Source organism: Rhodnius prolixus, unplaced genomic scaffold (assembly GCF_049639745.1).
Source record: "Rhodnius prolixus isolate KJV_2025 unplaced genomic scaffold, Rpr scaffold_2, whole genome shotgun sequence".
In the NCBI taxonomy this organism is placed as follows: domain Eukaryota; kingdom Metazoa; phylum Arthropoda; class Insecta; order Hemiptera; family Reduviidae; genus Rhodnius; species Rhodnius prolixus.
The window spans coordinates 24,031,081-24,047,227 of NW_027411592.1; the positions used below are offsets into that span (position 1 = coordinate 24,031,081).

Here is a 16,147-nt window from a genome sequence, read left to right on the forward strand (position 1 = left end):
CTTTTTTTGAGATATTCCAGCTCATAATGGTACTAAAGATTTCCTTTAAATTTTAAATAATTTATGTGCTCATATTGTTTTACTTACATTAAGCCGGAAAATTCTAGATATGGGACTTCAATCGCCATACCTCTTTTACATTGAATGTGTTGTTCACAATCCCGTGTCGGAAGAAAAGTCCTTATCCAGAAGTACGCCTTTTTTTGGTGGGTACTTCAATCGAAAAAAATGGCTTTACTATTTTCAGAAAACTTATTGGCCATTCATGTATAACACTTATCTACAAAAATTTGGATTAGGGTAGATTGGAGAAAGAATGGGCCCCCTACTAATCTTTCATTTTGGCATAACATACGGTTTTTTTTACAATGTGTATAATTTCATTAAAAATTTAATTGTTTTTAATATTCCAAGTTTGGAGGAGAAAATGTATAAAACACGAGATTAAGTCTTTACTTTAAAGATTGAGAAGATATTTTCGGTGTTAAGTTTGAAGTTTCAGCAGGGTTTTAGGCTAATCTCTATCATTTTTCAGACTTGCTACTTAAAATAATGTATTCCTCCGCAACGAAATCTGAATGATAAGCAACGTTTGATACCAAACGTTCACTTAATTAGTAAAGAGGATATTGTACTTGGTGGAGCCTTATCCACCAGCTATCGTGACGCCTCACTTCTTGGTGTATTCTCTGAGTGGGTGAATGTGTTCTTCTATTTGAACGTGGCCCCTAAATGAACTTTCGCCCAAACGCTGTAGCCTACTGGCCAGTGTGGTGATAACCATCAACTTATTCCACGAATTATAACTTGTTTCTGTTGAGAGAAGTCCAAGGATGGTATGCTGTGGCAATATATAATCGAAATTACTGTACATAGTGATACGATAGTGCTTACTATCCAAGCTTTCAAACTACAAAATGAAGCAGGAGAACGGAAAGGTCGAACGTATAATAGTAATTGAGGCCAGTCTCTTAAATTGGACTGTAATGATCTGGCTGGCTAAATTAATTGTAGGCGTTTTAATACTGCTTCTAAATCGTGTGTGTTTTTTTTTATTTTTGGTAAAAGAAAGAAATGAGGTTATCCATTCTTTTACAGTACATATTCATCACTCATTTCGCTTCTGCATATTGTTGAAAGATGTATTCCACTTTTCTGCATTGAACACGCTTTGACTGTCGTCTAGTCTACCTTTCTCCCTTCTTTGTCTGCTAACAAAACCAGTTTAATTTATTAAAATTATTAAGTAAATAAATTTTACGAAATGTCTGATGAAATGCGGCCTTGTCTGATATTTTTGCAATCAGTCACCTTTGACTAAATATTTAATTTACTAAAATTATTAGTGATATATTATGAAAAACGTGCCAGAATTTCTCTTCCTGCAGTTTACTACAAAATTTTCTTAAAACTATTTTGCGCCAATAGCAAAAGTTTAAAGAAAATAGTGAAAGAGTTTTCTAAAAGAAAAAGAAAATCTCTCTCTCAATTTCATTTTCTGTAATATCGCATTTATTTGTAAATTTTACAGTATGGATCAGTGATGGCGAACCTATGACCCGCGCAAGCTTTTTCACTGACTCACAATTGCTAGGCAACCATTTGTTTGTTTACACGGGTTGATTTAGATTTTCTAATTATGTGGATAATTTATATTCTATCTGTATTTTTTTAAATCACGCATTGACACAAAAGCAATTTACGAGTAAATGCTATCTATAACCTTTAGTTTGATCATTACAGTTCTAAAACGCAAATGACGACAAATGCTTTTGTAGTATTTGAAATAAAGCAAAAGTGTTTACAAAATATCAAATAAAATGTATAATTTTACTCATATTTTGTTTGTTAAAAAAAATCGACAACCTAGAGCAAATAACCATATTTAGATTTTTCTTCAGATAAAACACACTTTTGTAAGGTTTTGTTCAGTTATGTTTGTGAAAAAAGACTTCCGTAGCCACTTGTTTCGTCCCGTTTTACCCGACTTAAACCAACTGAATTTTAAATATGTTTAGTTTTGAAAATATTCAGTTTAAAAGTTTTAAACTTAACTCTTGTGCCAAGAGCTAGGACTAAAAAAAATGAACAAAATTTGACCCACGTCTCAAAAAGGTTCGCCATCCCTGGTATGGATGATTAAAAAAACAATATATATTTGAACAAATAATAATTAATCAGTGATTTTCCACGATTAAGCAAACCCGCTAAAATAAAAAAAAAAAAATATACATTGAACTGTTAATAAGAAGAGAGTTACTGTACGAGGGTCGTTTGAAAAGTCCGTGCAAAGTCAGAGAGATAGCACCACTGGCGCGTATCGAGGTTATGTTTAGTTAGTAGCATCTCTTGGAAGAACACACACCAAGTTTCAGCCAGATCGGTCTATTTCTTTGTGTTTGGCATTCGTTTGAATCGAGGAAGTCGAGTGATTTTCAAAAAATGGACGAAAAAGAATTTCGTGTGTTGATTAAACACTACTTTATGAAAAGCAAAACGCCTCAGGAGACTAAAGAGAAGCTTGATAAACATTATGGTGACTCTGCACCTTCGATTAGAACACTTTATAAGTGGTTTCAAAATTTTCGGAGTGGCCATATGGGCACAAGTGACGCTGAACGTTCTGGACGCCCTGTTGAGGTTACTACTCCAGAAATCATTGATAAAATCCATGATATGGTGATGGATGACAGAAGAGTGAAGGTGCGTGAGATTACTAGTGCTGTGGGCATCTCGAATGAACGGGTACATAATATTTTGCATCAACATTTGGACATGACAAAGCTATCCGCAAGATGGGTGCCGCGATTGCTCTCGCTTGACCAAAAACGAAATCGTGTGAAGTGTTGCAAGGACGGTTTGCAGCTGTTCTAGAAGAATCCGCAGGACTTTAAGCGTCGTTTCGTCACTGTGGATGAAACATGGATACATCACTACACTCCTGAGACCAAAGAACAATCTAAACAATGGGTTACCAAGGGGGAATCTGCGCCAAAAAAGGCGAAGACCGTTCCTTCGGCCGGAAAGATTATGGCGACTGTCTTTTGGGATTCGCAAGGAATAATCCTCATCGACTATATGGAAAAGGGTAAAACTATTACAGGTGCATATTATTCATCGTTATTGGACCGTTTGAAAACCGAGCTGCAAGAAAAACGCCCACGATTGGCCCACAAAAAAGTCCTTTTCCATCACGACAACGCACCAGCTCACACCTCAGCAGTTGTGGTCGCAAAATTAATGGAAATAGCTTTCCAACTCGTTTCACATCCCCCCTATTCTCCAGACTTGGCTCCCTCGGACTACTATTTGTTCCCCAATATGAAGAAATGGCTGGCGGGAAAAAGATTTTATTCAAACGAGGAGGTGATTGCAGAAACGAATGGCTATTTTTCAGACTTGGACAAATCCTATTATTCGGAAGGGATCAACAAACTAGAGCAGCGTTGGACGAAGTGTATAAGCCTAAAAGGAGACTATGTTGAAAAATAAAAAAGGTTTAACCCAAAAAATTAAGTAGTTTTTATTTTTGCACGGACTTTTCAAACGACCCTCGTAGTTTATTATTTAACCAGAGCTGAAAACCTTCTTCGAAGCCGAACTGTAAAGTTGAAAATTACTGTTTTTGTGTTTTTACAGACACTCAAAATGGCCACAGCAATATATTTTTTAATATTGAACATAGAATGGTACTGTATAAAATTTCCGGACATAGAGAGAACCGACTACCGATCAATGTGTTACATATTTAAAATTTGCTGAATGGTAGTATTGTATTTTAGGTAATAAAAACAATATACTTTAAAGACTGTGAAAACTTAAATGAATGCCTTGGGTAGGAAGCCTTTTTAAATGTCGTAATAAACATCATGTGCGTCATACGAAAACACCTGTTACTCTTGTACTTCCGTTTTGTACACATTTCTTCCTTTATTTTTTTAAATAGTATATTAGGGTACCATGTGATTAAGTCTTCTAGCAAGATACAACTTACAAATTAAATTGTTTTATTGTTAAGGTAAATTGTGCTATTGTTAAATATATAGTTCGTTGACACATTATAAACAGCACTGGAAATACTTTCAGTTTGATTTAGGCAGACCCTATACTGTTAACTGTAGCGACAGTAAGTGCTACATGTTGGTCCAACGTCCAACTCCGTGCAATTGGATGTGGTGCGTTTTAATTGTTATCAATTTGCTGTACTTCATGTAAATGTACCTCCCTCATTGTAATTCATTATCTCTTCAATATATTAAATAAAATTATTTCATTTAAATGTAATAAAATACTTTAGAATTAACTGATGGATTCACTGTTCCATTAATACTACACTCTAAATATAGCAAACACATTTGAAGTGTGTTATTTGGATTTAAATAGGAACCAGTAAAGTATTGACAAAAATTTTCGTTTTCTATATTCTGCCTTGCTTTAATATGTTCTTTCTCAACATTCTGCTTGCTAAAATTTATTGTCTCAATATTCTGCTTGCTATAATGTTCCATTTAAGCAAATCTTTGTGTACACCATACGGTCTAATTGTTTTTCTACTTCTAGAGAAATTTCTACTTCGAAGTAGACACATTTTGGAACCTGAATTCGGTCAGAAATAACTTTTTATTTATTATTTTTAAAAATATCTCATTTTCGAGGTTTTTTCGACTTTTGCTACAAATATTTTCTGCAATGAATCTGCATTAACACAGCTGCAGCTGCTTTAAATATTGTATGCACTATGACTATTGTTTATATAAAGATTAATAAATGTCTATTATTATTACTAATTATTGTTTATCATTATTATTATACCTTTGCAACTGGAGAGTTCTATTCATCTTTTTTGGTGACGGATTCATCCGGGAGAGAAGAGTAAGCCAATTTCAGTTCTTTTTTATTTGATTGTGTCAAACTATCTTCACTTGGAACTAGGTCATCATCAGTGCTTCTGCTGCTAAATTAACTTTGTCCACTGGTTTTTATTGCAAATTCGAATTGCATTATTCTGCTTGGTAGCTAGCTAAAATCTCTCGCCCAATCTGGTTGATTGTCTAAGGTTGCGTACTCAGGTTAACATCTAGTTTTCATCCAGCTACCATGTAAAAATAAACCAATCCATGTACAAAATTAATTAGACAGTATGTGCGCTGAAAATGGCGCAATTCCTAGGTCAACAGTTTACCTCCTTACTAGTTCCCAATTGGAGACCCAGATGCTGGTTTTTCTCTTTCAAAGTGCTTCTTACGGCGTATATCTTGATGATGGACCGTGATGTCTGTAACAGAAGACACTGTCAGAATCATCCATTGCCCTAAAAAAAAAAAGCTCCTGATGATTTCAATGATGTCGCGCGATGATTTTGTTTACACCATTATTTTGACTATTCTTGTTTTGCTAACGCTCTCCTTCAATGTGATATTTTTCTTTAGTCTGGCTCCATAATATTGCGCAAAAGAGTTCAAAACAGATCCTAAACATTTACGTCTGTCTAGAATTGGCCGTGATGAGCTTGAATAAGCCGAAATTTTAACGGTACAGAAAGACAGAATATTTCATGCCCTATCCTTTAAGGGCACTTCGTGCTTTCCAATGAGATAACTAAGTTGCAACGGCAACACGGACTCTAGTAAAAGTTTAGATGAATAGGCTGAACAGAATTATAAAACTTATTCAACAAAGCTGATGATCAAGCTAATTGACTAGACTAATCTTAGAGTCACCAACAAATGAATGAATTGAATTACCAGAGGACATGTAATCCAGATTTCATAAGCAACACATAGCAGTAAAAAATCAGAATAAAAAGTGACTGTAGAAATAATAAGGAATAGTAAAGTTGAGTTCAGCTCTTCTACGATGCAGAGGATCCATGTGCTAAGGGTCCTGCACAACACTTAGATTTTTTTTTCTCGTCACGGATGCTTTATCCAGCCCTTTTTTGGTGATGGGCTGCAGAATTGTGTCTGAGTTGCGAGAGTGCACCTGTCGGGAGGCTGTGCCTTTTGAAGGCTCTAATGACCACAGTTGCTTATAAGACTTATGTATATATAGTGCCCTGTGACTGCTTAAATATGGCTTCCAAAACAATTTTAAAGCTACATACGGAAGGAAGCACACGTGGCAGATAAATTTACATTAGATGAAGTTAATTGGCACGAGGTAACACTCTCTTAACCATAGGAAAAAAAATGTAGTAACTCAAAACGGCTTCCCACATGTCCTAACATGTGGTCATCGAGGGGGACATCTAATTTCCTTTCTCATTGAATAACCTGCAATTAATTTGACAGCTTCTCTCTTCCTTACGCAGACAACACACGTCCCCTCACTAACTTTGAATTAAAAAAAAAAAACTATCTGAAATTAAAGTGTAAAAAAATAAAGTCATTTAAAGGTAGCTAGTTAGGGTGGTAAAAGTTAATGAGTTGTGAATATTCGGTCTTGCAATTAGCAACAAAATCAGTTACTGATATATATCGATACTACGAGTTTTCTAGTTCGTTTTGAGAGCAACTAATTATTAACAAACATCGAATGAGAACGAAGGGTTTGGAAAGCCTAAAGTAGTGAACTCGAGGTTCCTAAAGCATGCAACAAAGCTGGGTAATTTTTATATAAAAAAATTTTTGTTTAATACAAGACTATATTAAATTTATGACATAGTCGATTTGCTTTTATCTCTGGGTGATTGTGTTTCTTTTATGGCTTTTCTTGAGATCATTTAATTTTAATAACTTTATGCATTGTTCTGGAGAAATTTGATTGTTGCTCAATTTACTAGCTGATTGAACCGCTCATTATAATATTTCCAGATTTTCCAGCTATGACTTGACTAACGAAATCCAGATTAGAACAGCAGGAACATCCATAAATTTTACTACATGTCCGAACTTTTTTTGCGGTGGCAGAAGCTAATTATATTTCAGTTTATTGTCCGAAATTTTAAAATAAATGCAAACTTTGGTAAATGTTGGCCTTGTTAGGCGCAACTCATTTGCCAGCCTAAGTAATGTCGGATACTTGACCGATAATTTTTTTAATAGTACAATACTAACAAAGTTTTTGGTGATTACGCATAAAGGGTTCCGGTAACAGCGTTTTACAAAGTAACTTAATCTTTATAACTGTAGTCACCAGCACCTCCTAGTATACGAACATTAAATGACACTTCCATCTCCTCTCTGGGACCGCTTTCTGGTTGATCTAGCTGCTAGTTGTCCTGAAGGCTGCTAACCTATGTAACAAAAGGGTCTTATGTGTAATTCAACTTTGAAATATTGCAGGAACCAACAAAATTCTTATTATTCATTCATTTATATTTTTAAAAAAAGCTGTAACAAATTAAGTGATTTCAGATGATGAAGTTACTAAAGTTCTTTGTAACTGGGCTGTAAAGAAGAATACGTATAACAGGCCAGAGTTTTTGCCATAAAAAAAGGTGTAATTTCGCAATGTTATCAAAACCATAATTCGCTGTTTCTAGAATTGTGCAAATTAAAACACTACAGTAAAGATTTTAGAATTTATAGCAAAAATGGGTGTGTGAATTGTCACTAGAAATAAATAAGCGGCTAATTTAAGTTTGGGTAATATATTGTAAATTACACCGGTGAATCCGGTTGAAGAAGTTGATGCCTGGTGTGCTGCCAAGAGTATATTCCGGTTCTGAAGAAAGTTCCTATTCAAAGAGTTGAATTTGAAGAGCCATCACACAGTGCAGCAGTTAGACATCTGCATTCTTGAGGTGGTAATTTCTGGTTTGTTACCAAGTTGTTCTAAAATAAAAAATTAAGTTCGTTTCTGAGCAATTGGCAAATTACTCTTCTGTAAAAGTAAAGTAAAGTAATTGCCTATTTTTCCAGACGGGCTTTAAGACCAACTACCAATTAGGTGTCGTGGACGGAGGCGGATAGCAAACATACTTTACTGTAAATTTCTTTGATTAACCATTAAATAAAATCCAAGGCCTAAGACCAAGAATCGAACCCAGTACCTCAATACATATTAACTTTACAGGTCTCGCCTCTAACCGCTCGGCTACCGTGGCGCCTGTATTTATGTTATATATGATCAAGTTAAGTAAATTATAAAGAGTATTTTAGATCTTGTTTCATAGATAGAATTTATAGATAGAACCGTTCATAAGAAGAAAATGCACCCCAGTACGGAGCTAACCCGGCTGGAACCAGTTTCGTTTTCATTTCGTTAATTTCCTAACCATAAATTCAACTTTAACACTGAAGCAGCGCATTTGCGTGATATTATGGCATTTATTGTTAAAGTACATTCAGAAAACAACATTATGGGAGTTGCTCAACACTATAATGTTGTTTTTTCTTTTAAAGGTTGTTTAGAAGTTGGAGCCACTCGTACTTGACTTAAAAATGCATTTATATTTTGTAAAACATGTAATATTTTATATTCCTTCACAGCTGAATACTTTGGACTAAATTAGATATTTTTTCTTTACCTTATTGATATTCCGGGAACACGAGGATTTCTGAAAGAATAGACGTGACGGAATCTGTATTCTCTTTGAAGACAAAACTGTGAAGGTGCTTAGTTTGATGACACGGCAGTTTGAAGTCTTGATCCTCGGCTAGTTTGCCCTCTAGATACATCTAGTCTGCCAGCATATACTTAAAAAAATACGCCCACAATGATCTACACAGACTGTAACCACCGATAGTGAACGCGAATGTGATGGACTTAACCCAATCAAAGAATTTAAAATCCCACTAGGTTTGGTGCGCGTTCAGTGCTGTTCATTGAGACACTACAATTCGATTATAAATACAATTTTTGCGTTTTTTTGATTATTGACCAATTCGAGCTTAAGCAAGCTCATATAAAAAGAGAAACTTGATTAAATCCATGTTTAACAACATATCGATATTACCAGTTAAATATGCATACGAGGTTAAGCTCATATTGAAAGACTGGTCTCAATTTGAATTATATGTCATCCAGATACAGTTTAAATGTAAAAATGGAGCATAGTAGCACTTTATAACGCATTTTCCATTTTCATATTCCTCAGGGAATTTTGGTATCTACCTAATCTGATTTTTGAAATTTAGTATCGCAGAATGTAGATAAAATTAAATTTAGAAGAGCGAATGGTACATAAATAAGTACATGGAGGCGTTTTCTTCGCTTATCTTCATTTTTAACGTCTAGTTTCTAATGATGTCATAATAATAGTATTCAATATTTCTAGTTAGTATAATTATATATTTACTTAATAAACTGTATTGCCATATTTTATTCTTTTGAAGTACAGTTATTTAATTTTTTCTTTACCTATATAAAAACAAAATATTTTATACATTTTTTTATAACATACCTAGGTAATCTCTAATAGTTTATGTTTTCTAATTAGTTAATTTTTATTATATTTTTTTATTTCTTTTAATGCACTCTTTTTCCATTCTGCCGTATCTCTTCATAATATACATTATTTTAATTACCATTAATAGTTATTAATAATAATAGTTTAGAGTGGTACGAGTTCGCGTGATCTAACAGTGCCTCAATGAGCGCATCGCCACGCGACCTACAAGGAGGGAAGTCGGTCATGTTAGTTGTAAGTCACACGCTTGGCTAAGTGGTTGCATTACGAAGTGTGCCCTGAAAGATTAGACTTGTTGGACAGAACCTCTGGAAAGAATTATCCTTTCTTTGTAGATGAAGCGGTTTCTTTCAGTATTTTTGAGTGGGCGGTTATCTTTGTATAGTAAGCTGTTTCGTACGAGAGGAGATCAACCTTTTAATTTCTTAAAGATGTTTTCTTAAAGACATTGAAGGTTGATGACGTTATAATGTTTTAAATAGCGTTGACTGTATGCTCATTTAGAATATTAATTTAAGATTTGTTTTATGAACAAAAGAGCTGAAAACAAAAACAAAAGAAATGTAGTAAGTAACCCAACTATAATTTTCACTATAATTTTCGAATTCTAACTTATTTATTTGTTCTAACACAGCTTTTGAAACAATTGACTTTTTGCTAACAAAATGCAGTTTGTAAAGCGTAGAAGATGGAAAACCAATTCCCATCTCCCAGAAAACTCTAAACAAAATTTTCCTTAAAAATGGTCGAAATAATAGTTATAGATATAAGTTTAGGTAATCTACTAAATGTGGTTTTGAGCAAAGTAACACTTTTAGACTACCCTTCTCTTTCAAAAGTTACCTAAATTAAATTCCTCTTAGGAAAATGTTTTCTATGGACATATACTTTCCCTTATATTTCCTTCGTTTTTAGAAGTAAGTGAATAGAAAAAGATCCACCCTAGTTGTAACATCTAGTGCTGATCTGTACGAGGTGTGGCTATTAAATAGCGAGACTGGTGCTGCTAAAAAAAACTATGCATGCGCCAAATCCTAACGACCGACAGCTGTGCAGCGTAAAGCCTTCTCTTTCGATTGCAGCGTCTCACATGTTTGTAGAGAAATCTGTCTGCCCGGAACCGTCGCTTGTGCAAGAGGTGTTAATTTCGTTTTGCTGAAAACATGATACTACACATGTAGTAGAGCAACGAATTGTCGTGAAATTTCACATGAAACTGGGTAAAACTGCTTCTGTAACTTATCTTTTATTAAAAGAAGTTTATGGCGATGAATGTTTATCACTTGTGCAAGTTTTTGAGTGATTCAAGCGTTTCCAAGATGGCCGAGTAGACGACGGAGATGATGACCGCCAAGGTCGCCCTTCAACGTCCAAAACGGATGAAAATATCGATTATCATTAATCAACATTACTACCGTGAGGTACTTGCTTAACTCCGTGAAAGAGTAAGGAAAAACGGCCCGATTTGTGGAAGAACAAGTCATTGGTTCTCCATCAAGACAAACGAGCCAGCTCACACTACATTGTCTGTCAAGACGTTTCTAGCCAAGTACAACATCCCAGTTTTAGGCCATTCGCCTTATTCGCCTGACCTGCATTATTGATTCGCATTAAAAGAAACACGATTTCAGACCTATGAAGCTGTGAAAGAAAAAGCGGCACATGTCATGCAGGAGCTCACAGAAAAAGACTTCCAGCACTGTTTCGAACAATGGTAAATTCGCATGGAGCGTTGTAGGGCTGGAGGAGGGGTGTACATTGAAGGTGATAATAACTAAATATGTTTAAAATTTAAAATAAAATGTTTTACAGTAATAGTCTCGTTATTTAATTGCCACACTTCGTACAGTTGTCTCCATAATCGGAAAACACCTCTTTTCTGGCCTAGCTAGCTCATATTTCCTTCGTTTCAAGAAGTGAGTAAATAGAAGTACACAGTTAAAAGAAAATCGTTAGTGCACTTTCAGGAATAGAAATCAATCTATTTTAGAATTTTCGGTAGATCCGATCAAGAGATTTTGACAGCTTCGTTTTTTATCTTTACGAAGCAGTGTGCTTTTCTGGTGGGACAAGTTTAAATTTAATGTTTATGTTTCATGAAATTTTTAGCTTTTGAAATATTTAGTATACTCATTCAGACAGACCGATTTCCACAAAACCTCTTCGATGAAAAGTCAAAATCTCAATACTTTCCCCTTCTTAGTTTAGAGAAAGTCAATTATTTTGTCAAGAGGAATCACTAATTGTTTGATTAAGTAGGCGGTTAATAAGAGTGCACTTACTTCCTGTTTATTACAAACAAGGTGCGGCAGGCGTGTGTTAACTAGAGGATAATAATTATTGAATTTTGGTTGGGTTTGTGTGTAAAGTTAGTGCAGGCCGGACAGCTGCTGTTGTCTTCTTCAACTTGTGCCACGACTCGCATCGTTTATCTCTAAAAATGTTTTTTTTTCCCTATCTGTTACTTGGTCTTGGGGCCACTCCCAGCGAGCAGATGTTCGCCTCCAGGTGTCTCATCCACTGATTAATAATAACAACAAAAATCTATGCGCGCACGTGTGATCGAATCTACAACTTTTTGTTATTATTATATTATACTATTACATTGGGCACTACAAAAAAAATCATAATTACGCAGATTACTCTATTAAATTTCTTTAAACTTACTTTTCTAGAATTCTGGAATTGACTCATTTTTCGAAAGCAACATTAATGTTTATTTATGATCGAGGTAATGTAAAGTGAAAAGATTTAAAAAAATAAAATCCTAGTTTTATCTTCAGATATTGCTACCTAATGAGAATAACAATGGATCTATAATTTAGGAATTCAGGTGATAAGGTGGCAGAATCAAAAGTAGCTGGGTAATATTAGCAATTATTCCATTATTTCTGTGACGTTTTTTAAGCATCCGGTGTATTGGATCCAGATTAAACACCAGGATTATGTGCAATCGAGTTTATTCTCTCATAACTCATAACTCGATTCTATAAATAATAAATATTTTTGACCCTATGTGAATAATAAATGCTAACAAATTAACAATTAATATGGTATTCACCACATTTTGTCTCTCTCCCCGGATCCAAAACCCAAAACCAGATACCAAATTAAACACTATTCTGAATACTAATAATGTCCTTAAAACACAAACCACATGATAGGTATTCCAATACTCTAAAATAGAAACACAAGTGCACTAATATCCTGTAGTCTTAATTTATTTTCCAACTTTGGTAATCGCAGACTCCTAGGAATAATTCACAATTAATTCTTATTGGGGATGAATTTTGGAGAAAGCATTCGTTAAAAGACTTAATTCATGGAAAAACTTGATAACCTGGACTGAGTCCAAACTCCAAAGGCCACAATTGGAGGATTCCAGACTGCTAATCCTAATACTTAATAAGCTTAAGTTATCCCTTCAGGAATTGAGGAGCAGCCAAGACCCTTCTCGCTCTAAAGGGAGCGTAGAAGTGACTGATACTACAACTTTGGCATGCGGCAATCACTTCCTCTGTCAAATTGGAGATGTCTGACTAGTCTTTTTCATGCCTAATACAATGCGTTTTTTTTGTGTGAATTTTTCCCTGTCACTTTTCCTATTACTCTAAGTTAATTGTGTGTTTTCCCTTGCAAGAATTGTGATTTTTCTTTATTTCTATGTCTATTCAATGTAATTTACACCAAAATACTGCCTCAACCATAACGTATTGCTTTCAGACAGTAGATGGTTACTTTATAAATACATATATATATATATATATATATAAAACTCTTTCCATTTTCCATTAGTTTTATAAAAACATTTTTCTCTTTCGAAATAGGAAATTCACTGAATTTTAAGACTTCTTAGTTTGCAGTTTTCACTTAAGGCACGTCAATAACTTAGTCTTTGGCTCCTGGAGCCTTCTCAGTACATTACAGGTCCCATGGGTCAGTGCTCTCTCTTTACAGAAAACCATTAATAACATTATCATCGCAGTATACACATCAGACATACCTGTACTACCCTCTACACTACTCTGTACATATGCAGACGACACAGCCATACTAGCCACAAGTACATATCCTTCATCAGCTTCATACAAGTTACAGACACATTTACATAAAATAGAATCCTGGGCAAAGAAGTGGCGGATTAAAATGAACCCACAGACATTTCTGGCATTCCAGCATGTCACATTTACTCTCCGGCGGGGCTCCTGTCCACCTGTCCTCTTCAACAGCAATCCTCTTCCTTGTACAGATCTGGTGCGATACCTTGGGCTCTTTATAGACAAACGACTCACGTGGAACCCACACACTAGACTTAAAAGACAAGCAATGACAAAACGTGCAAAACTGCTCTACAGACTTCTTGGACAACGCTCCAAATTACCCATTGAACTCAAACGCTTAATATACAGTACTAACCTCAAACCTATGTAGACTTACGGATTAGAGCTGTGGGGTTTAGCCAAACCTACAAGCATACGAACTGTACAAACATTTCAATCAAAACTCCTCCGCCAGATAGCTGACGCTCCTTTCTACGTGACTAACCTCACTCTTCACAACGACCTCAACATTCCCTTCATAGACCAACTCGCCAAGACTAAATCACTGGACACTCACTGAACTCAATCTCGAATTCTCTCATCAAGTTCATTTCCATTGAGCTTAAAACATTTTCCTGAATTTCTTAATGGTTGTTCCAATCTTTCTAGAAGATCAGTTGGTATTTTGTTTCTCTCTAAGAAAACTCCCTTCCTTGGAAGTAAGTAATTAAATATAAGTGACTAAAAAAGGTAAAAAAACATTCGAATTCCATCCCATCCAAAGTGTTGTAAAAGTTTGCCAAAATGGAGTTGCTTAATTAGTGGTTGCCAAAAAAGCTACTGATTAGGATGAAATTAGGTAGTTTTTCGGACACACAAATATGACAGATAAGATATTTATACAAGACTATAATAAGGGTAATGACAAAAGTGATTCCCACGTGGTATTATCAGGGCTTCTCTTATGTGCAAATATCAGTTCTGCATCCAACACATACCGCTACTGCATCGCTTTTTTAATGATTAATGAAGGTTATCGTGTACTATCTTCCCACAATTCTCTATTATATGCATACTGTTGTCGTTCTAGTCTACATTCAAATTTGGGGTTAATGAATACTTGAACAATCTGCATCCTGTGTGTGATTTCCGGTTACAGGAAACTAGAATTGCAACTTCCTCACTTGTTATTGTTGTGCGCTGTTGAAAGAACTGCTTTTTTTCCCCCCTTCTCCATTCTTCTAATTTATAGCACTCTCTTGCCATTTTTATGCTCTTTTAAGAATATTTCATTTTATAACACAATGTTAGTTGTTTTAGAAATTCTTCTGTTACCATTGTTTATAATTCAATTTCCATATGCGCAAGAAAATGTGCTATTCTTACAGTAATCTATCGTTCCCAATTAAGCCAAGACTAACAATGGATGGCCAACAAGAAGGATAGAAGTGGAGAATACATTGCCTCAGATCTCCTGTTCAAACCCACAATTCAAAACATTCCCTCTGTTCGTCTATTTATGCTACCATCTTCCTACATTACCTTCATTCATTTAAATCGTTATTCTTGTTTAGTATAAATATTGTGTGGTGTTATCCTGAATTTATTTTGTTATACTTTTATTAGTCCCGTTTACTTGAATCATTTCTCAATCTGATTCCTTTCTTACTCTAACCACAGTCACCAGTATCTCAAACCCAGAATTTATGCTAATAAATTGTCGCTCACAAAGTGAATAAACAAATTTTGCTAGAAAATTGTTCCAGAGTAATCTTTGAACATAAAATTAGTTTAAAACACAGTCGTATTCATATATGCGGCAATATTACTTGCAAACAGTCTATGTAATGACCAGTAATGAGGTACATTTACACCTAAATCTTGTTACTCTAAATTCTCAGTCATTTCCTTTATTTTGAATCATTTAATAGAATCGTGATTTTGTAAAAAAAAAAAAAAAAAAAAAAGAAACGTCAAAATACGTTACGGCTGAAGGAGAAAGTATATCGAATCATTCAGTGGAGAGGAACGATCTCTTTTTATTCAAATGGATGGAAGTGGACATCACAGAAGATGGCTCTGGTCAATGGCCTCTCTGGAGAATTTCGCTACTCTATATCGCATTTCTGATGAACAGGTTCAGGCTGCTGAAATTTAAAAGAGTTGAGCCTGCTCTAATAGTCCAGGCTGATGGATACAACTAGTAACCTCTTTTATTTTCACTTTCAAATGTGCCAAAATGTTTTAGAGCTTTGAATAAACTATCTTCTTGAAAGACACTCTTTTTTACCGAAGTATCTGCAGATTTTCTACCGGAATCGTTAGTCATGAGGATTATACACAGAAGTATTCTTTTAAAACTGTACGATGTGTTTATTCGATTTTGTGTCAAGCTGATGAATAAGAGTTGCCGAAGTTGTATTTTCCCGTTGAAGCGTTTCGATCAAAACTTCATAGAGTTTATTATCACCTAAAACACCTAAATTTACAACTTTTAAATTATAGTGTAAAAACAAAATGAAAACTAATCTATTCAATTTAGGAAATGGGAATTGTGTTGTAAACAAAAGAATACATACTACATTGAAGTCTGGAGCTGAAATTGTAAATTTAGTAATGGAGATTTTCTTTGTGTGAATCATGATAACCTCTTAAAGAGACTGATTGTAATGAGTAAGCTCCTATCCAAGCAACATTACATTTAATTGGTACTTACAGGTAGTTGAATGCTTAAAAGAAATTAATTTAGAAGATT

At 34.7% G+C, this 16,147-nt stretch overlaps 1 protein-coding gene and 1 long non-coding RNA gene across 2 annotated transcripts in view; one reads left to right on the plus strand and one right to left on the minus strand.

Moving 5' to 3' along the window:
- The window catches only part of LOC141450508 (amyloid beta A4 precursor protein-binding family B member 1-interacting protein-like), a 161,176-nt gene that overhangs the window by 89,843 nt on the left and 55,186 nt on the right, over nucleotides 1-16,147 (plus strand). The window lies entirely within an intron of this gene.
- LOC141450512 (uncharacterized) overlaps nucleotides 1,018-16,147 on the minus strand; it is a 42,730-nt gene continuing 27,600 nt past the window's right edge. The window contains exons 2-4 of the long non-coding RNA XR_012456133.1: nucleotides 7,056-7,234; nucleotides 4,813-5,275; nucleotides 1,018-1,211 (exon numbers count right to left, since the gene is read on the minus strand). This is a non-coding gene — a long non-coding RNA (uncharacterized lncRNA). The remainder of the gene's footprint in view (nucleotides 1,212-4,812; nucleotides 5,276-7,055; nucleotides 7,235-16,147) is intronic.